Source organism: Gossypium arboreum, chromosome 4 (genome assembly GCF_025698485.1).
Source record: "Gossypium arboreum isolate Shixiya-1 chromosome 4, ASM2569848v2, whole genome shotgun sequence".
Classification (NCBI taxonomy): domain Eukaryota; kingdom Viridiplantae; phylum Streptophyta; class Magnoliopsida; order Malvales; family Malvaceae; genus Gossypium; species Gossypium arboreum.
This window is the reverse complement of record NC_069073.1, coordinates 65039539-65063799: the sequence shown is the minus strand read 5'-3', so window position 1 is coordinate 65063799 and position 24261 is coordinate 65039539. Positions and strand designations below refer to the sequence as shown.

Below are 24261 nucleotides of genomic sequence, written 5' to 3'. Positions count from 1 at the left end.
TCAAAAGGACTTGTGTGACACTTTTGAAATGTGATAGGCTAATCTACAAGGATCTAATAGTGCATGTAATCAAAAGGGAGGACTTGCATGTCAATTTCCCCCCCTAATATGTAGTGGCCGACCATGAGCATGGGTGGACAAGGTGTTATGGCTAAAAAGAAACATGTCATAGACATGTTGGCTTAATGCATTATGTAAGGAAAAATAAAATAATGAGCATGGTAATTGAATAATGAAAGGGAGGAGTGATGAAAAAAAATGGTCTCATCCATGCCCCCATTGCCGTGAGTTGAAGGAGAGAAAAACAAAAAAAAAAAACAAGTGTTCATCCTTTAGTTCATCCTTGGCCGAATAGAGGAAAGAAAGGAAGGGGAGGAGCTTGAGAAAATCGGCTATGGTGATTTGCTAGACTAAGGTATGTTTGATGTTGTCCATGAGATGCATGCATGTTTTAGTTGTTAGCTTGAGCTCTACCTAGCCCATGGTCTAAATCTTGCTATGTGATGAAGATGATACTCGGCCTTGGGTGTTGTTTTCTTGGTTGGTGTTTGATGCTATGGTGGTTCACTAGATTAAGGGATGTGTTATGTTGCTTGAGGTGTTAGATAAATTTGAACTTATCACCAAGCTCTTTAAGCAACCCAAGTTAAAAGTTTTGATATTGAGGTATCTTGAGCATTCGGCCATGGTAGGAAATAGAAGAGAAATAAGGTTGTTGTTAGATGAAGTAGAGTCTAACAAATGAGCTCGTATGTGCATTAGTTGCTAGATGGAGAAGAATCGGCTAGCAAGTTGTGTGCTAAGGCGAATATAATTTTGTTTTTTATGGGTAATGCATGTGTTGAATTAATGGAAAGGAGAGGATGCTTTAATAGTGTATATATGTGTATTAGCCAAGTTTTGAACTTGAAACAAATGGTGTTTAGTCAATACAAGTGACCATATTTGTAGAATGTATTAAGTGTTGCAATCGGCCTTAGCATAGATGTGTATGTTCGGCCACATGAATGAGTGCATGAGTTGATGTGTATGTTCGGCCATAGGTAGCCTATTGATGGCTTTAGCTTGACTTAGAAAATTCGGCTAAGGGGAAATATTAGCTAGTATGTTGAATTCGATTCGTGATTTCGTACATATGTGACTCTAATGTCTAATGTATATATGGGCTAAGTACCTTGAGCTTCTCTTTTGATGTTCGAATGAATTGTATTAAATTGCTTGATGTGATTAAAAATGTGTATGATCATTGTGTATTTGAGCTAAAAGGTGGCCATATGACCTATCAAACTCCTTGTCATATTAGGCCATAAGCTAGCAAAATGAGACTTTAATAAGTTAAATTTGTTTGAATTAGCTCAAGAGCTTAGAGGACCACAGTTGGATAAGGGAAAGGAAAAAGTGATCGAATAGCCGTTGAAGTCGTTCGATAACATCCGAGGTAAGTTTTTGAGTAATGGAACTTAGATTATGATTTGATTAGATCACGTTTTAAGCAAATCAAAATCATGCTCTTTGTGTGTGGCTATTGAGCCGAAATTGCAAGTGTGATAAGTGTCTCGTGTTAGAGTTTTGCTAACGAAAATGAAATACGAATGTGTCATGATTTATTGATAAATGTGCATGATTATTCAAATGATGTCCGGGCTAAGTCCCGAAGGCTTTGTGCTAAGTGACTAAATCCGGACTAAGATCCGAAGGCATTTGTGCGAGTTACTAATTAGGGCTAAGCCGAAGGCATGGTCTTGAGTTTTAAATCCGGGTTAAGTCCCGAAGGCATTTGTGCGAGTTACTATAACCGGGCTATGTCCGAAGGCATTTGAACGAGTAGCTATATCCGGTTAAACTCGAAGGTACGTGATTCGGGAATGAATGATCTTGCTGTAAAATTTCAGTTAATACGCTTGTGAAATCCCAACAATGAGGTATGTTTCAGTATGTGCTTTGAATTAGTCGAGCCCTTACAAATAAGTATTCGCTCGGTTGATAAATGAGCTACCGCCTTTAGCTAAGTTGATCTTTGTGTATGAATATAAGGGTTGGTAATGTGAAGTAAGTATGATATTGAGAATTTGTGCATATGAAATTATCTGTTTAGCTACATGAATGCTATACTTTGGTTGTGTCTAAATTCATGACTCAAACTTACTAAGCATTAAATGCTTACTCCGTTTCTTTGATTCTCTGTTTTATAGATTTTGGTTCTTCAGCTATCGACTCTGGATTTTGAAGTCGAAGTCGCCCACACTATCAAAGCTCCTTTCAGTATATTTTTGGTTGGACTTTGAAATGGCATGTATAGGACTACCCTTTTGTTGTAGGTCATGTACCTTTCGGTTTTGTGTAAATTTGGATAGCCATGCGAAAATGGCTTAAGTATACTTTGGGCATGGTATTATAATCATTGTATGTTGTTCATTAAGAGGCATGGACATGTTTGGAAACGATTAGCCATTGGGATGGTTAATCATGATCATATTTTGTGCTATTTATGTTAAAGGGCTAGTTGAATCATGGAAACTATGAAATAGGTAAAGCCTACCTTAAAGACAGATGCTGACAGCTCCACTGACGTGGATGTGAAAAATCACTAAAAATATTAGGAATGGAATTAAATAGTGAATAAATTATGTAAACGAACCTTGACGAGTCTATTTTCATAGGAAAATAACGAAACAATCATATGAACAGTATGTTAAGAGATATTTAAGTTTTCATGAGACAGGGCCAGAACGGTTTCTGGAGTCCCTGTTCCGACTTTGGAAATTCATTATAAATTGACCAGAGATAATTATAAGTCATTCCATATATGTACAGATTCCTTTTCGAGTCTAGTTTCTGTAGAAACAAATGTCATCAGTATTGAAGCCCCGTACAGGGAGATATCCAAGTCGTAATGCGAAAAGGTCAGTGTAGTCGATCCCTGTAACATGGGGGAATTTAACTAATAAAATGTACTAATTGGTCTGACCAAAAATTCTAGAAAAAAATTTGTAGATGCATATATGAGTCTAGTTTCAGGGAAAAATCACGAAACTGATTTTCGAGTTGTGGAACTCAAGATATGATTTTTAAGGTGACAGTGACATAGTTAGCCAGCTGTCTGGAAATTTTAAAATGAACTGTGCAAGTAAGTGGATTAAGCCCGTTAACCCCTCGTGTCCGCATCCAGCAACGGTCTCGGGTACGGGGTGTTACACATAATGTCTTGTAGCTCTCTTGTACACATGATGTGCACTCAGCACCATACATGTGACCTAGCTACATACCATCTATATCATCCAATCTTTCCGAAGGTTCAATCGGGATTTCTCTCTCTTTTCCAACAATTTCACCAATCAAGTAATTATCAACAAACATATTTCCAATATTATTATAAAATATCATAATACAAGTAAAATTGATGTATTACTTACATATAAACTTACATCTCATTTAATATCAATGCAATAACATTAAATTACACATTGCCTTATTAAAAATCATATGAACTTACAATTTCCCATAATATCCATAATCATAGAAATCACATTTATGTATGATAATTCAATGCACTTCATGTACCATAGACATATTTTAAATCAATTCATAAACTAGGCACCATAAACATTTAATTTAACATAATTCAATTAATTCACTAAATTTAACTTTCAAATATAAATTACAGCATTATTGCTGTATTATTATCACACCAACTTACATACTTTCAACACCTCAGCAATCATAGTAAATATATCAATTTTACATTGAAACATTCATAAATTAATGCTTATTATACATATGAACTTACCTCAATACTAAAACGACCATTTTACTAACTTTTCTAATTTTCGATTTTTCAAATCTCGTTTTCCGGGATCTAAAACATCATATTTTACTTATTTAATTAATGTACTATTCAAAATAGTCCTTAACTCAAACTTTGGAAAAATTACAATTTTTCCCCTAAACTTTTGCATATTTACACTTTTGCCCCTAGGCTCGGGAATTAAACTTCATCCCTTATTCTTATGTTTTATGACATGCTGATAACTTTTCCCTTCTATGGCAACATCAAATTCTCACTCTAACATATACTTATGACTATTAGGTATTTTTACCGATTAAGCCATTTTACTCGTTTTCACTCAAAACTGAGTAGCACAAGTTGTCTAACATAATTTAAAACCTCATATTCTATCATAAAACATCAAAATAAACACATTTCACCTATGGGTATTTTTCCAAATATGAACCCTAGCATAATTTATTGCTAGAATAAGCTTAATCAAATTACCGGGCTTCCAAAAACGTAAAGAACTTGAAACACAAGGTTAGAACGGACTTACTATTGAGCTTGGAAAGCTTGAAAACCCAATCCATGGCTTCCCCCATGCTAATTTCGGCCTCCATGAAAAAGATGAGTCAATTTTGGCTTTATTTTCCCTTTTTATTTCTTTTAATTACCAAATGACCAAAATGCCCTTCCTTACTAAACTTTAAAAAAATTCCATCCATGTCCAATTTTTGTCCATAACTTAGAAATTGGTCAAATTTCTATTTAAGACCTCCTAATTAATATTTCAAAGCAATTTCATACTAGAAACTTCTAGAATGCAAGTTTTGCAACTTATTCAATTTAGTCCCTCATTTCAAATTGAGCACTTTATGCATAGAATTTCTTCACGAAAGTTTCACACAATCATGCACTCATATCATAGACCTCAAAATAATCATAAAATAATTATTTATATCTTGAATTTTTTGGTTCCAAAACCTCTGTTCCAACTAGACCCAATTTTGGGCTATTACATACACGACTAGTCGGTTTAGTAGATTTGCTTGCCTTTTCCTCGATCTAGGTTCGGATTTGGGAATTCTTGATCTAAAATAGAAAAATGCACTCATTTAATCACTAAATAAAATTAAGCAATTAAAAATTCACATGTTCGATAAAATAACCATTTTGCCCTTAAACTTTAGAAAAATGACCATTTTACCCCTATGCTCGAAAATCGATTTTTATCAAATTTCTTCGCATATTAAGCTTATTTGAACTCTTTTTACTCTTATAGCAACCCCAAATTCTCTTTATTTCAAATATTTATCACTTATTTTACAACTTGTGCAAAATAGTCCCTTTAGGTGTTTTTATGGTAACACCTTTCACAAAAGTTGTCTATTACACAACTAAGACTCATATTCTTCCTTAGAATTTTAGAAAACACCCTAAATGCTCTCATGGAAAAACCCTAGACCTTCAACCATTTTGCAAGATAGTACCCTCATTTAAAAGCTCGTGCTGCACGGGTCTCAAAAATGAAAAAATCATCAATAAAGGGTATGGAAATAACTTACTTGTGAGTGCTTCAAGTTGCTGAAAATTTTTAAGCTCTCAAACCCCCTTCCATGGCTAATTTTTAGTGGAGAAAAGAGATGAGTAAGGGATGATATTATTCTTCTTTTATTTTACTTATATTTTAGTCAAAATTGGTCACCTAACCCAACAAATTTTGAAATTTTTGACCACATATGTCTCCTATGGCCGGCCACTCTATTTCTAAGGGTCTAATTTCCCTTTAAAATCCCACAATTTTTCTTCTTTAATAAATTAACACCTTTAGCTATCAAAATAGAAGTTTTTCACCTTATGCGATTTAGTCCTTTTTCGCAATTGGACTCACAAACGTCAAAATTAACTCACCAAATATTTCATGTACTAATATAAACATGCTATGACTCCAAAATAATAACAATAAAATAATTTTTTTAACTTCGGATTTGTGGTCCCGAGAACACTATTCCGACAAGCCTCAAAATTGAGATGTTTCATTTCTCCCCCTTAGGGATTTTCGTCCCCAAAAATCTTACTGGTGAATAAGTTAGGGTACTGATCTCTCATAGTCTCCTCGGGTTCTCATGTGGCTTCCTTGACTCCATGTCTACACCACAAAACTTTCACAAGTGCAATACTTTTATTTCTCAATTGTTTGACTTCTGGGGCTAAAATCTTGACTGGCTCTTCACCATATGTCACGTCCAAAAGAATCTCAACCTCTGTCGGCTCAATCACATGCGAAGGGTTTGATCTAAATCGATGTAACATGGACACATGAAACACGTTGTAAATCTTTTCCAACTCTGGTGGTAAAGCCAATCGATAAGCAACTGATCCTACTCTCTCGATAACCTCATAAGGCCCTATGAAACAAGGACTTAACTTGTCTTTTCTACCAAATTTGAGGACTTTCCTCCTGTGACAGTCCAAAATTGACCCTAGTCGGGAAGTGGTTTCGGGACCGCTAAACTGAGTCACCGAAATGTTTGAACGTAATATTTATTGTCTAGAATATGTAATTATGAATGTGTAAAAATTTCAAGCTTCGATTTAGTCGATTGCATGTGAATTCAGTTAGTAGGACTTGTGTGACACTTTTGAAATGTGATAGGCTAATCTATAAGGACCTAATAGTGCATGTAATCAAAAGGAGGACTTGCATGTCAAATTTCCCCCTAAGTGCTAGTGGCGGCCATGACAAAGAGTTATGGGCAAAAACATGTCATAAAACATGTTGTGACAATGGTGTATGTAAGAAAAAATAAAATAATGAGCATGGGAATTGAATAATGAAAGGAAGAAAAAAAAAGAGAATGGTGTGAGTGTCCCCCCTTGCAGTGAGTTGAAGAAAAGAGAAAAAAATTTGCTCATCCTTTTTTTTTCATTCTTTTGGCCAAACTTAGAGGAAGAAAGGAGATAGCATTCTGTTGTCTTAAGTTCAAAACAAGGTTAGTAATTCATGTTAGATTTTGGAATTTTAGCTTAATTTAAGTTAATTACTAAGTTCTTTAATAGCCTATGTTAAAATTTTGGACTTAGGGGGTGAATGAAGCATTGGCCATGGTTGTTAGTGAAGAAATTTGATTACCTTCTTCATGTTTTAATGAGTAAATGTGATATGGGTGTTAAGCCGGAATGATGTTTAAGTACGAATGTGTTTGGATGGATGTGCTTATGAGTATGACTTGAGATAAAATGGTGGTAATGTTGTATACACTTGATAAGTATGTTAGATGGTTTGAGATTTGAACTAGTTATCAAGTTCTTTAGGTAGCCCATGCTAGGAATTTTGATTTTGGCATGACTAGGACTTTCGGCCATAGTAGCTATTGAGGGTCTAGGTTTGTGATTCATGTTAAATTGGATGAATCTTGGTGTAAGGGTGTTTGAACTAAACTAATGATCAAATAGGTGCATAGATACAAAATGGAAGGAATCGGCCTAAGTGTTTTAGTCATTGACATATATGTATATATGTTGCCGAATGTGTGCTTAAGGAATTGGTTAAGTACATTGTTGTTAAATGCTTGTTGCTAAGGGATTTTGAATGGGTTATAAATTGAGTTTAATGTTCGAGGAACATTGGTTTGGACACTTAGTGCCGAATGTGTTCAAATGCAACTTACCAAGTGCATAAATATGATAATGCTATGATGGTAGACTTAATTGGAATTCGGCATTTTAAGTGATGCCTTGGACTCTTATGATGGTTAGGGACAAAATGTGTGTTGTAAGGAATGAAATGATGTCTATGAATTCGAAAATGCAAGGTATTAAGCTAGTCCTATTATTCGGTGGTGCATGAGTAGAGCACATGTATAATGCTTGAGTAACTAGTCAATAAAGCTATTCGCGCTAATTGTATAATATAAATGTATGTAATCAGATTGTTAAATTGATAAATTATTAATAAGCTCTATTTGTTTGAATTAAGCTCAAGAGCTTAGGCGACCAAAGTTGGACAAGGGAAGGAAAAAGTGAGCGAATAGCCGTTAAATCGTTCGACAACATCCGAGGTGAGTCTTGAGTAATGACCCTACTTGAATTATATTGAAATGATTTGTCATATTATGGCGGATAGCCGAATGTGCGTAGGGACTACGTTGTAAAGTCAATTGAAATCATGCTCTTTGTGTGTGGCTATTGAGCCGAAATTGGAAAGGTTTGATAAATGTTTTGTGTTTGAGCCTTAGTAACGAAAATGAAATATGGATGTGTCGTGATTATTGATATATGTGTACATGAGCATTTGATTGATACCCGGGCTAAGTCCCGAAGGCATTTATGCTAGTGATTATATCCGGGCTAAGACCCGAAGGCATTCGTGCGAGTTGTTATATCCGGGCTAAGACCCGAAGGAATTTGTGCGAGTTGTTATATCCGGGCTAAGACCCGAAGGCATTTGTGCAAGTTACCAAATCCGGGTTAAGACCCGAAGGCAATTGTGCTTGTGGTTATATCCGGCTAAATTCTGAAGAAACTCGGTTTGACGGTGAGCGTTTTGGTGCTGTAATAACTTCAATTAATACGCTCGAAAAAAAACCCATACGATAAGGTATGTTTACATGTGCATCGGAAAAGTCGATTCGTTTGAAATAGTGTTCGTTCAATCGACTAACGAACTTTCGACTCTTAGATAGGTTGATACCTTGTGTGTGTATATGTTGATGAAGTGTGAAGTAAGTATGATTATGAGAATGTGTATTAATAAAGTGATTCATTTAGCTATGTGAACGTAATGCTTTAGTCAAAGCTGATTTCATTACTTGAAACTTACTAAGCATTAAAATGCTTACCCCGTTGCTTTGGCTCTTTGTTTTCTAGATTTTGTTCGTTAGCTATCGGATTCGGGATCATCGAAGTCGAAGTCATCCACACTATCAAAGCCCTTTGGTACTCTTTTAGTTGAACTCTGGATATGGCATGTATAGGACTACCCTTTGTTGTTTTTCAAGTACTTTTTGTGATGTATGTGTGTACAGCCATGCGAAAATGGCTCGTAGAAGTGGAGTATGGCATTAGACCATTTGTGTTTATGTATATATATATGGTTTCATGATGTGACTATGGACTGGAATGGAAGTGTTAGGCAATGATCAGCCCTTGGAATGGCTAAATATGATCATATGTGGACCTATGTATGACAAAACTCTAGTTGGTCCATGGAAACCACGAAATAGGTAAAGTTACCTTGAAAACAGATGCTGACAGCAGCAGTGGTGTGGATGTGAAAAATCACTAAAAATATCAGGAATGGAATTAAATAGTGAATAAATTATGTAAATGAACCTTGATGAATCTACTTTCATATGGAAGAAACGAAACGGTCATATGAGTTGTATATTAAGAGATGTTTAGGTTTTCGTAAAACAGGACCAGAACGGTTTCTGAAATCCCTGTCCCGAATTTGGAAATTCACTATAAATTAACAAGAGATAATTAGGAGTCATGCAATATATTTATAGATTCCTATTTGAGTCTAGTTTCTATATAAACAAACGGCATCAGTATTGAAGCCGTGTACAGGGAGATATCCAGGTCGTAATGCATGAAGGTCAGTGTAGTCGCACCCTGTAATAGGGGAGACTTTAACTAATAAACTGTACTAATTGGCCCAACCAAAAATTCTAAAAAAAAATGTGTAGATGGAAATATGAGTCTAGTTTCAGGGAAAAATTACGAAAATGATTTTCGAGCTTTGAAACTCAAGATATGATTTTTAAGGCGACAGTGATGCAGTAACCAGCTTGCCTGGAAATTTTTTTTTTTATGGACTGTGAAAATAATTAAGTTAAGTCTGTACGCACCTTGTGTTCGACTCCGGTAACGGACTCGGGTACGGGGTGTTACACCTCCATGGGGACACTTTTAAAAATACCTTATCACCGACTTGAAATTCAACTTCCTTTCGTTTCAAGTCAGCGTAGGATTTCTATCTATCCGAGATGACTTTCTAGTAGTCACGAATTACTTTAACTCTCTCTTCAGTCTCTTTGACTAGATTGACCCCATGAATCTGACTCTCTATTAGCTCAGTCCAATATAAGGGCGTTTGACACTTTCGCCCATACAAAGCCTCATAAGGTGTCATTTTCAGACTTGTCTGATAACTGTTATTATAGGCGAATTCAACCAACGGTAGATACTTTTCCCAACTACCTTGGAACTCAAGGATGCAACATCGTAACCTGTCCTCTAATATCCGAATTACTCTCTCTGACTGACCGTTGGTTTGCGGATGGAAAGCTGTGCCAAAACTTAACTTTGTTCCCAATACCTCTTGTAACTTTTTTCCAAAACCTCGAGGTAAATCTCAGATCCCTGTCTGAAATAATCGATATGGGCAACCTGTGTAGTCTTACAATCTCAGAAACGTACAAGTCGGCTAATCTCTCAAGGGAGTAATCGGTATAAATAGGTATGAAGTGTACCGACTTTGTTAGCCTATCCACAATAACCCAAATAGCATCCTTTTTCTTCGGGGTCAATGGAAAACCTGATACAAAGTCTATAGTGACCCAATCCCACTTCCACTCAGGGACCATGATAGGTTGAAGTAGACCGGAAGGTACTTGGTGTTCAACCTTCACTTTCTGACACACTAGGCACTTAGACACAAACTCTGAAATGTCTCTTTTCATACCCGACCACCAATACATTTTCTTAAGGTCGTTGTACATTTTCACACTACCCGGGTGGACAGACAAACAACTGCTATGTGCTTCTCGTGGAATCTTCTGAATAAGTCCATTCTCCTTGGGTACACAAAATCTATCTTTGAACATTATACATCCATCAGTACTAATACGAAAATCTAATTTAACTCCCAATTCACACTGAGTTTTCTTGGCTTGTAGCTTCTCATCACTTTTCTGAGCTTTGCGGATCTCTTGAAGAAATGTCGATCTAGCTCCCAACTCTGCTAAAACTGAACCATCATCAGACAAAGCCATACTGACATTCATTGCTCTCAGTGCAACTAATGATTTTCTACTCAATGCATTGGCGAAGACGTCCGCCTTCCCCGAATGATAGTCGATAATCAACTTGTAATCCTTTAACAGCTCTAACCACCGACGTTGCTGCAAATTCAACTCCTTTTGAGTCATCAAGTACTTTAAGCTCTTATGGTTGGTGAATACCTGAAATTTCTTGCCATATAGATGGTGTCTCCAAATTTTCAACGCGAACACGATGGCAGCCAACTCTAAATCATGCGTCCAATAATTCTTCTCATGTGGCTTCAGTTGCCTGGAAGCGTAAGCTATGACCTTACCTTCTTGCATAAGCACACACCCTAAACCATTCAAGGAGGCATTGTTATATACCACAAACTCCTTGCCCGACTCTGGTTGCACTAACACTAGGGCTTTGGTCAACAAAGCCTTTAATTTCTCGAAACTCTATTGACATTTTTTTGTCCAATCAAACTTGACATCCTTATGCAGTAGCCTTGTCATTGGCGAATCCATTTACAAACCATCTATAGTATCTAGCCAAACCCAAAAAGCTTCGGACTTCTGTCACATTCCTCGGCGGTTTCCACTCCACAATAGTCAAGATCTTGCTTGAGTCAACTCGAATCCCATCTCCCGACACAATGTGTCTTAGGAATCCAACCTCTTTAAGCCAAAATTCACTCTTACTGAACTTGGCGTATAATTGCTTGTTTCTCAAGGTTTGCAACACAACTCTCAGATGCTTCGCGTGCTCGCTGTCATCACGCGAATAAACCAATATGTCATCAATAAAGACGATGACAAACTTATCTAGATACGGTAAAAAAATACGGTTCATCAAATCCATAAACATCGTCAGGGCATTAGTCAAACTAAAGGGCATGACGAGGAACTCATAATGTCCGTATCTTGTCCGAAACACAATCTTCGCTACATCTTGCTCTTTCACTCTTAATTGGTAGTATCCAGATCTCAGGTCAATCTTAGAAAATAAAGTGACTCCCTTTAACTGATCAAACAGATAGTCGATCATTGGCAAAGGACATTTGTTCTTCACTGTTTCTTTATTGAGCTGTCTATAATCGATACATAATCTCATTGACCCATCTTTCTTTTTCACGAAGAGTACTGGAGCTTCCCATGGGGAAAAGCTCGGTCTCGCAAAGCCCTTGTCCTTTAGCTTTTACAACTATGCTTTCAACTCTTTTAACTCCGTTAAAGCCATCATGTACGGAGCAATCAAGATGGGTGTCGTACCGGGGACCAACTCAATTCCGAACTCAACTTCCCTTACTGGTGGCAATCTGGGTAATTCTTCCGGAAACATGTTTGTAAACTCACAAACCACTGGTACCGATTCAATCTTCAACTCAGACACTTGAGTATTCAACACAAAATCTAGATAAGCCTCATATCCTTTCCTCATATATTTCTCGGTAGTCAAAGACGATATTACTATAGACGGATTATCTGACTGATTTGGTCCAACTCGAGGAACATTCTCATCTTTACATTTCAACTCAATTATCTTTTTCCCGCAGTCCACTATAACACTATGAGCAGTCAACCAATCCATCCCAAGGATTACATCAAACTCATTAAACAACAATAACATCAAATTAGCCAGAAAACAATGACCTCTAATTGTCAAAGGGCAATTTCTACATACTTGATCTACTACTACATGTCTGCCTAAAGGATTGGATAGTTCTATTACAAACTCAGTAGACTCTACTAGCATACCCATACGAGGTATCAATTCATACATACATAAAAGTGGGTAGATCTCGGGTCAATTAAAGAAACAATAGATATTTCATGGATAGAAAATGTACCCGTGATCACGTCGGGAGACTCTGCCTCTTCCTGAGCTCGAATAGCATAAGTCATTGCAGGTGCTGTAACACCCCGTACCCGAGTCCGTTACCGGAGTCGAACACAAGGTACACACAGACTTAGCTTAATTGTTTTCACAGTCCATAAAAAAAATTTTCCAGACTAGCTGGTTACTGTGTCACTGTCGCTTTAAAAATCATATCTTGAGTTTTAAAGCTCGAAAATCAGTTTCGTAATTTTTCCCTGAAACTAGACTCACAAGTCCATCAACATATTTTTTTCTAGAATTTTTGGTCGGGCCAATTAGTACAGTTTATTAGTTAAAGTCTCCCCTATTGCAGGGACCGACTGCACTGACCTTCGTGCATTACGAATTGGATATCTCCCTGTACAGGGCTTCAATACTGATGCCGTTTGTTTCTATAGAAACTAAACTCAGAGAGGAATCTATACATATATGGAATGACTCCTAATTATCTCTGGTTAATTTAAAATGAATTTCCAAAGTCGGAACAGGGATCCAGAAACCGTTCTGGCCCTGTTTCACGAGAACTTTAATATCTCTTAATATATAACTCATATGACCGTTTCGTTTCTTCTATATGAAATTAGATTCATCAAGGTTCATTTACATAATTTATTCACTATTTAATACCATTCCTACTATTTTTAGTGATTTTTCACATCCACATCACTGCTGCTGTCAGCATCTGCCTTTAAGGTAGGCTTGACCTATTTCATGGTTTCCATGATTCAATTGGCCCTTTTGCATACATAGCACAAGGTGTGATCATGATTAACCATTCCAATGGCTAATCGTTTCAAAACAATTCCATACCTCATAATGATCAACATACAAACGATTATAGTACTATGCTAGAAACGTATATAAGCCATTTTCGCATGGCTATCCGAATTTACACAAAACCGAAAGGTACATAACCTACAACAAAAGGGTAGTCCTATACATGCCATTTCAAAGTTCAACCAAAATTGTACCAAAATGGGGGCTTTGATAGTGTGGATGACTTCGACTTCAATGATCCCGAATCCGATAGCTAACGAGCAAAATCTATAAAACAGAGAAACAGAGAAAGCGGAGTAAGCATTTAATGCTTAGTAAGTTTTAAGCAAAACAAAGTGTTCTCAATCACTATCATTGGTCGTTCATATCAACTGCTCGATGAAGTTAATCCAGGGCTTCATCTCGATCTATAATATCATTAAACGCAACACTTGGCTGCCACATAAATACTTTCGAATAATAATGACCTAGATGGTCAAATATTTCCCAAGCACATTCTTCATCGATTTTCAACTTCAATAATCCTTTCCACTTGTTCATAATCACATCCATGCTTTTAAGTATTTCAACATGACAAGTACTAAATTACCATAGGCACATAAAGAACCAAACATATTCCTTATCACATATCGTAAGCTTACAAATCATAATCCTTACCTTGTCTTGGCACATCTAGCTCAACCCAACCCATACTCAAATCATAGGCTTTTGGGCAGAATATGCACTAATACATAAGAATATTTCATCGCATACTTTACTATACAACATACCATTACCAATTAGATCATTCTCATATTTGGAGTTATAATATTAGTCACATTTACCTACCTCTCGACATCGATAATTCACCTCGAAATCACCCCACCGATGGGTAAGTAATATACTGAACATCTTAAATACATAATACTTATTTGATGGTAACTTAATGCAGATACTCAATATCAAAGTCTTACTTGAATCCTAGCCTTTAGCGATCGGGTCTTTAAAGCTCGGATCTAGTACGAGTAACGAAGCCTCACGGACATTAATCAGGATAATATTCTCGCATAATGCTGCGGGGTTTTAACCCGGATATAGTCTTGACACAAATGCCCTCGGGACTTATCACATTTATACACTTTCATATTCATCGCATTGGCCATTCGGCCTTATCACTTATATACACTATGACATTCATCACATCGCCATTCGGCCTTATCACATATATACATCTCATACATGTTTCATACTAGCCATTTGGCTTTACCACACATATATCTCATACATATTTCACACTAGCCATTTGGCTTTACCACACATATATCACATACATATTTCACACTAGCCATTTGGCTTTACCACACATATATCACATACATATTTCACACTAGCCATTTGGCTTTACCACACATATATCACATACATATTTCACACTAGCCATTTGGCTTTACCACACATATATATATTTAACTTGTATATCAATTTCAGCAATGGCTTATAAGCAACTCAAATGGTTTTATTAAGGTTTACAACAAAATCCCAAATTCAGCACAAGCTGTTTTTCCTGAGCAACAGTCATTAAATTATTCATAAATGGAGCTACGAAACTCCAAATGAAGTGCCGTTAATTTTCCTGAATATAGACTCGTATATCTTCCATCTATAAATTTTTCAGAATTTTGGTTTGGCAAATCAATACCAGATTTTTCTTAAAGTTTCCCTGTTTCACTGTTTGACTAACCTGACCAGTCTTCACTACGAATCAAAATTCTCATTGTACAGAATTCAAAGTATGTTCTATTTGATTTCATTTGAAACTAGACTCATTAAGGAGTCTAAGCATATAAATTTTATCTTGTAACCATTTTTGTACAAATTATAGTGATTTTCTCAAAACAGAACAGGGGATTTCAGTGTCATTCTGACCCTGTCCCACACAACTTTAAATATCTCTTTATAGGAAATTTCTTTGCTTCCACGGTCTCTTTTATAGGAAACTAGACCAACTAAGCTTTGATTACATATTTTATTCAGCCTATAATTCCACACAAACAATTTATAGTGATTTTCTAAAATCACGTTACTGCTGCTGTCCCAAGCAAACTATTACATGTTGCTCTTAAATTTCCAAGTCCAAACACTTATGAACTTACCATTTGAGTTTAAGACATATCATGGCCACATCATATCTTATTAAATCAACTCATTATGTCCTAATATGATTGAATTTACTCAACGTTTAATACTTAAAACTTACCTCGGGAGTGGTCGACGATTAGATGTCCACGGCTATTCGCTTACTCTCTTTTCCCTATCCGACTTTGATCCTCTTTGCTCTTAAGCTTAAGTAAAACAATAGATTTGCTTAAGTACTTAACTAATATTATTCACTTAACAATCACATATCATTTAATCTTTATCTCAATACCAAACCGAGTTATGAGATCATACACCACACCATCAATTGAAGGTTAATTCATGGTAACATTAGTATTGAAAGGTTGCGTTGTGGGCAGCCTAAGAGGACCCGCAACACTTGGCTTAATTGCTGTAATATATCACATTCGGAGGCTGATTCGGACAGCATTAATAGTACAACATTTAGACAGCATGAACAGGGCAGCAATTAACGATACCAACAAGGTAAAATTCGGACAGCAATTTAACGGTTTCAACAATTATCAAACACAAGAAAATAAAAGTTCAAGGAAAACTCACCAAGGCTCCCAACACCGATTCCACCTATTCAATTTGCTCTTTCCCTTGTCTACTACCACCTTCTCCTACCTTGTTAGCTAAATACAATCAACCCCAAAGTTACAAAAATAGATTATAACAACACAAGCATTCACTAGATTCTTTTAACACAAGTGAGAAACTCTTCATCTACTAGACATGCAACATTTGCAACTAGAAAAGAGAATCTTCTCTTCTCCCACATATTCGTCAACGAAAAGCTATGGGCAAGGGAGAGTTTAGAAGAGTTACCCTTCTACTTGAAAATTTTAACTTCTAAGCAAACAAATTCCATGGTTTTCCACTACATGCAGCTGCCCTCTCCTTTCTAGCTTCATTCCTTTCTTCTTCTTTTCATTTCAGCTAAGAAGAACCGATTTCTTCTTTTCTTTTGCTTCTCAAGTCACGGCAATGGGGGGGAACATGGATGAGACAACCTTTTTTTTTTTCTCATCACCCCTCCCTTTTCATTTCTTTATTACTAACCCCTTTATTTTATTCTTTCTCCCCTAACACACTAACACAACATGTTTCCAACATGTTTCACCCCATAACATTTTGTCCCCTCTCATGCTCATGGCCGGCCACTACCAAATTAGGGGGGAAATTGACATGCAAGTCCCCCCTTTTTATTTCATGCACTAATAGATCCTTATATTTTGACCTATCACATTTCAAAAGTGTCGCACATAAGTCCTATTGACTAAATTCACATACAATTTACTAAATCAAAGCTTAAAACTTTCACACATTCAGATTCACATATAATAGTCATAAATATGATGGCTAATTATTTTATGACTCGATTTTGTGGTCCCGAAACCACTTTTCAACTAGGGTCAAATTAGGGTGTCACAACTCTCCCTCCCTTTAGGGATTTTCGTCCCCAAAATTTCTACCGATGCATAGTTTAGGATAACGTCCTCTTATTGAATTATATTCATATGAGCATTTCTACAAGTATGCACATATATCTCATTTTCTTGATTTCATAAGCAATAATCACTTAATTTAATTCACAAATGCATTTCAAACACATATTAAGCACATATTAACATGTATAATTCACATCATCAACCCACATATTTGTAACCCACATTTTCATTCATGTATAAGTCAGTAACTCTGACCGAAAGTATAAATATACTCAAACATCCCAATAAATATCCTTTATAACTCCATCGTATCTCAATATTCAACTTAACTTATTTCCAACAGAAAATTCAACTTCCACACACACTGAACATTTAATTCATTCAAAGACATACTAACATACCTCATTGCTAGAATTTTTGCAAGCGTATTAACTGAAATTTTACAGCAAGATTGCTCATTTCGAATCACGTACCTTGAGATTTAACCGGATATAGCGACTCACTCGATTGTCTTGGGACATAGCCGGTTATAGTGATTCACACAATTGCCTTGAGAATTAGCCCGGATTTAGTAACTCGCACAAAAGCCTTGGGACTTAGCCAGATACCATTCAAATAACCAAGCACATATATCAACAAATCAATACACATTCTTATTACATTCTCATTACCAAAGCTCAAACACAAGACACTTATCATATTTACAATTTCGCTCAATAGCCACACACCAAGAGCATGATTTCGATTTGCTTAAAACATGATCTAATCAAATCATAATTTAAGCTCTATTTACTCAAGAACTTACTTCACATTACCAACCCTTATGTTCATACACAAAAGATCAACTTAGCCAAAGGCGGTAGCTCGTTTATCAACCGGCGAATACTTACTTGTAAGGGCTCAACTAATTCAAGCACATATGGCTCTTACAATGCCATATCCTAGATATGGTCTTACATATTCTCACATATCGAGCCGATGCCATGTCCTGCATGGTCTTACACATTATCTCAAATCAATGCCTTCGTCCCTGCACGAGGTCTTACATGAATTCCACTTCACACACTTAGTGCTCTTATTCATTCGTTATTACACATTGAAATGACTTACCCAAGTCTATAAACATCACGTATGTACACTTTTAAACATATCGTCTCATATAAATTTGAATTGTATAATAATGAACACTTAAACTTTGCTCAATTTACCGCACGAAGCCTACTAGGCACGGAGGCGAATACACGTCACCAACATGATTACTCTTGGGACCTAGCCGGATACATCACTAGCACGAATGCTCTTGAACTTAGTCCGGATACATCACTAGCACGAATGCTCTTGAACTTAGTCCGGATCGTCACTAGCATGAATGCTCTTGAACTTAGCCGGATATATCACTAGCACGAATGCTCTTGAACTTAGCCGGATATATCACTAGCACGAATGCTCTTGGGACTTAGCCGGATATATCACTAGCACGAATGCTCTTGGGACTTAGCCGGATCATCGTCGAGACCTTTAGCTCGGATGAAATCTCCACACAAAGCCAGTAATTTTAATCCGGACATAATCTCTGTACCTAGCCATCGGGTCTTTACCGGACATAATCTCTTCATACAGTCAATGGGTCTTTAAACTCGGATTCACATCATGAGTCTCATACATATTTATTCACATGTTATCATGTTTCACATGGCACAAATCACATTTATAATTTAATCAATTCATTCACATGTAAACATATAACATGATTCTTGACTTTAAGTCGTAAATATCATTCAAATCTAATACATGTATGCTTCTTTTACTAAACTTTCAGCTCAATAAGTAATCACACAAAAGCATATATCCCCAATCTCTTCCTTTGTTCATTTCTCTAATAACCTTATTATGATAAGGACAATGGGACATCATTCATCTATCATACATGTATATCATGGCATTTTAAATTAAATACCAAATTCACTTACTCAAAACGTACTTATGTTATACCCTTCTTAATATTGACACATCATAAGCATGTCTCGGTCCTCTCAATACCATCTGCTACTACTCGATCGGGATCGAATTCATTACAATAAATAAACACATTTTCAATTGTCGAAATCACCACACTATCAAATAATCACATAATGGCATGTATAGCTAGACCCAAACGTATTACGGTAGTCCTAGAATCGACTAAACCGTAGCTCGATACCAATAAAATTGTAACACCCGTGCCGAGTCCGTTACGAGTCGAACACAAGGTACCACAGACTTAGCTTAATTGTTTTCACGATCCATAAAAAAATTTTCCAGACTAGATGGTTACTGCATCACTGTCGCTTTAAAAATCATATCTTGAGTTTTAAAGCTCGAAAATCAGTTTCGTAATTTTTCCCTGAAACTAGACTCATAAGTCCATCAACATATTTTTTTCTAGAATTTTTGGTCGGGCCAATTAGTACAGTTTATTAGTTAAAGTCTCCCCTGTTGCAGGGACCGACTGCACTGACCTTCGTGCATTACGAATTGGATATCTCCCTGTACAGGGCTTCAATACTGATGCCGTTTGTTTCTATAGAAACTAAACTCAGAGAGGAATCTATACATATATGGAATGACTCCTAATTATCTCTGGTTAATTTAAAATGAATTTCCAAAGTCGGAACAGGGGATCCAGAAACCGTTCTGGCCCTGTTTCACGAGAACTTTAATATCTCTTAATATATAACTCATATGACCGTTTCGTTTCTTCTATATGAAATTAGATTCATCAAGGTTCATTTACATAATTTATTCACTATTTAATACCATTCCTACTATTTTTAGTGATTTTCACATCCACATCACTGCTGCTGTCAGCATCTGCCTTTAAGGTAGGCTTGACCTATTTCATGGTTTCCATGATTCAATTGGCCCCTTTGCATACATAGCACAAGGTGTGATCATGATTAACCATTCCAATGGCTAATCGTTTCAAAACAATTCCATACCTCATAATGATCAACATACAAACGATTATAGTACTATGCTAGAAAGCGTATATAAGCCATTTTCGCATGGCTATCCGAATTTACACAAAACCGAAAGGTACATAACCTACAACAAAAGGGTAGTCCTATACATGCCATTTCAAAGTTCAACCAAAATTGTACCAAAATGGGGGCTTTGATAGTGTGGATGACTTGACTTCAATGATCCCGAATCCGATAGCTAACGAGCAAAATCTATAAAGCAGAGAAGCAGAGAAAGCGGAGTAAGCATTTAATGCTTAGTAAGTTTTAAGCAAAACAAAGTGTTCTCAATCACTATCATTGGTCGTTCATATCAACTGTTCGATGAAGTTAATCCGGGCTTCATCTCGATCTATAATATCATTAAGCGCAACACTTGGCTGCCACATAAATACTTTGAATAATAATGACCTAGATGGTCAAATATTTCCCAAGCACATTCTTCATCGATTTTCAACTTCAATAATCCTTTCCACTTGTTCATAATCACATCCATGCTTTTAAGTATTTCAACATGACAAGTACTAAATTACCATAGGCACATAAAGAACCAAACATATTCCTTATCACATATCGTAAGCTTACAAATCATAATCCTTACCTTGTCTTGGCACATCTAGCTCAACCCAACCCATACTCAAATCATAGGCTTTTGGGCGAGAATATGCACTAATACATAAGAATATTTCATCGCATACTTTACTATACAACATACCATTACCAATTAGATCATTCTCATATTTGGAGTTATAATATTAGTCACATTTACCTACCTCTCGATCGATAATTCACCTCGAAATCACCCCACCGATGGGTAAGTAATACGATACTGAACATCTTAAATACATAATACTTATTTGATGGTAACTTAATGCGATACTCAATATCAAAGTCTTACTTGAATCCTAGCCTTTAGCGATCGGGTCTTTAAAGCTCGGATCTAGTACGAGCACGAAGCCTCACGGACATTAATCAGGATAATATTCTCGCATAATGCTGCGGGGTTTTAACCGGATATAATCTTGACACAAATGCCCCTCGGGACTTATCACATTTATACACTTTCATATTCATCGCATTGGCCATTCGGCCTTATCACTTATATACACTATGACATTCATCACATCGGCCATTCGGCCTTATCACATATATACATCTCATACATGTTTCATACTAGCCATTTGGCTTTACCACACATATATCTCATACATATTTCACACTAGCCATTTGGCTTTACCACACATATATCACATACATATTTCACACTAGCCATTTGGCTTTACCACACACATATATCACATACATATTTCACACTAGCCATTTGGCTTTACCACACATATATCACATACATATTTCACACTAGCCATTTGGCTTTACCACACATATATATATTTAACTTGTATATCAATTTCAGCAATGGCTTATAAGCAACTCAAATGGTTTTATTAAGGTTTACAACAAAATCCCAAATTCAGCACAAGCTGTTTTTCCTGAGCAACAGTCATTAAATTATTCATAAATGGAGCTACGAAACTCCAAATGAAGTGCCGTTAATTTTCCCTGAATATAGACTCGTATATCTTCCATCTATAAATTTTTCAGAATTTTTGGTTTGGCAAATCAATACCAGATTTTTCTTAAAGTTTCCCTGTTTCACTGTTTGACTAACCTGACCAGTCTTCACTACGAATCAAAATTCTCATTGTACAGAATTCAAAGTATGTTCTATTTGATTTCATTTGAAACTAGACTCATTAAGGAGTCTAAGCATATAAATTTTATCTTGTAACCATTTTTGTACAAATTATAGTGATTTTCTCAAAACAGAACAGGGATTTCGGTGTCATTCTGACCCTGTCCCACACAACTTTAAATATCTCTTTATAGGAAATTTCTTTGCTTCCACGGTCTCTTTTATAGGAAACTAGACCAACTAAGCTTTGATTACATATTTTATTCAGCCTATAATTCCACACAAACAATTTATAGTGATTTTCTAAAATCACGTTACTGCTGCTGTCCCAAGCAAACTATTACATGTTGCTCTTAAATTTCCAAGTCCAAACACTTATGAACTTACCATTTGAGTTTAAGACATATCATGGCCACATCATATCTTATTAAATCAACTCATTATGTCCTAATATGATTGAATTTACTCAACGTTTAATACTTAAAACTTACCTCGGGAGTGGTCGACGATTAGATGTCCACGGCTATTCGTTTACTCTCTTTTCCCCTATCCGACTTTGATCCTCTTTGCTCTTAAGCTTAAGTAAAACAATAGATTTGCTTAAGTACTTAACTAATATTATTCACTTAACAATCACATATCATTTAATCTTTATCTCAATACCAAACCGAGTTATGAGATCATACACCACACCATCAATTGAAGGTTAATTCATGGTAACATTAGTATTGAAAGGTTGCGTTGTGGGCAGCCTAAGAGGACCCATAACACTTGGCTTAATTGCTGTAATATATCACATTCGGAGGCTGATTCGGACAACATTAATAGTACAACATTTAGACAGCATGAACAGGGCAGCAATTAACGATACCAACAAGGTAAAATTCGGACAGCAATTTAACGGTTTCAACAATTATCAAACACAAGAAAATAAAAGTTCAAGGAAAACTCACCAAGGCTCCCAACACCGATTCCACCTATTCAATTTGCTCTTTCCCTTGTCTACTACCACCTTCTCCTACCTTGTTAGCTAAATACAATCAACCCCAAAGTTACAAAAATAGATTATAACAACACAAGCATTCACTAGATTCTTTTAACACAAGTGAGAAACTCTTCATCTACTAGACATGCAACATTTGCAACTAGAAAAGAGAATCTTCTCTTCTCCCACATATTCGTCAAGCTCAAATCAACAATGCAACCAGAATTTGTCAACGAAAAGCTATGGGCAAGGGAGAGTTTAGAAGAGTTACCCTTCTACTTGAAAATTTTAACTTCTAAGCAAACAAATTCCATGGTTTTCCACTACATACAGCTGCCCTCTCCTTTCTAGCTTCATTCCTTTCTTCTTCTTTTCATTTCAGCTAAGAAGAACCGATTTCTTCTTTTCTTTTGCTTCTCAAGTCACGGCAATGGGGGGGGAACATGGATGAGACAACCTTTTTTTTTTTTTCTCATCACCCCTCCCTTTTCATTTCTTTATTACTAACCCCTTTATTTTATTCTTTCTCCCCTAACACACTAACACAACATGTTTCCAACATGTTTCACCCCATAACATTTTGTCCCCTCTCATGCTCATGGCCGGCCACTACCAAATTAGGGGGGAAATTGACATGCAAGTCCCCCCTTTTTATTTCATGCACTAATAGATCCTTATATTTTGACCTATCACATTTCAAAAGTGTCGCACATAAGTCCTATTGACTAAATTCACATACAATTTACTAAATCAAAGCTTAAAACTTTCACACATTCGTATTCACATATAATAGTCATAAAATATGACGGCTAATTATTTTTATGACTCGATTTTGTGGTCCCGAAACCACTTTTCAACTAGGGTCAAATTAGGGGTGTCACAGGTGCTTTGCCCTTGGACCTCACCACAGTATCTCCTGGCGTGCCTCTAGTGCTAGCCTCACTTCCGGGGTCCTTTTGTAATCTACCACTCAAAGGAGCACTGCTTGCTTTCACATCTTGTTTTTTGTCTCTATCATCTAACTCGGGACAATCACAGATGAAGTGTTCCAATGATCCGCACTTGAAACAACCCTTTTCATTCCCTCAGCACTCACCAAAATGACGCCTTCCATATTGCGAGCAATCTGCCTATTTGGCCGAGTGCTACCAACACTTGCAACCGAAGTGGTCTGGGCTTTCGAAGTTGTGTTCTGCTGGTTCTTGTTCCTATTTGAATACCCACCGAAGCATTCGATGGGTAGTGAATTCTCTCAATCTTTTAGATGAGGACTGATGTGATTTCCGTATCTGTCTTTTCTATAAATCCCAGGACTCAAAAGTCGCTTTCCTCCTTTCTTTAATTAGCTCTTCGGCCTTACAGGCTCTTTCAACAAGTGCTACAAATTCCCGCAGCTATAAAATGGCAACAAACACTCGGATATCTTCATTGAGGTCATCCTCAAACGTTTTACACATGGTGGCTTTTGTAGATACACACTCCTGTGCATACTTGCTAAGCCTCACAAATTCACATTCATATTTTGTCACTGACATTCGGTCCTGCTTTAGCTCTAGGAACTCTTTCCTGTTTGGTCTATG

General features: G+C 36.5%; 1 long non-coding RNA gene across 2 annotated transcripts; it reads right to left on the bottom strand.

Moving 5' to 3' along the window:
- Positions 1-13373: 13373 nt before the first annotated feature.
- LOC128291856 (uncharacterized) lies at positions 13374-23285 on the bottom strand. Of its 2 annotated transcripts, XR_008281794.1 has the most exons (4): positions 22953-23285; positions 22650-22726; positions 22188-22273; positions 13374-13681 (listed from the first exon to the last, which is right to left on the bottom strand). It is a non-coding gene; the product is annotated as an uncharacterized LOC128291856 (long non-coding RNA). The 2 variants fall into 2 exon arrangements; XR_008281793.1 differs by lacking the exons at positions 22188-22273; positions 22650-22726; positions 22953-23285 and adding exons at positions 16112-16188; positions 16382-16711.
- Between the last annotated feature and the right edge of the window lie 976 nt (positions 23286-24261).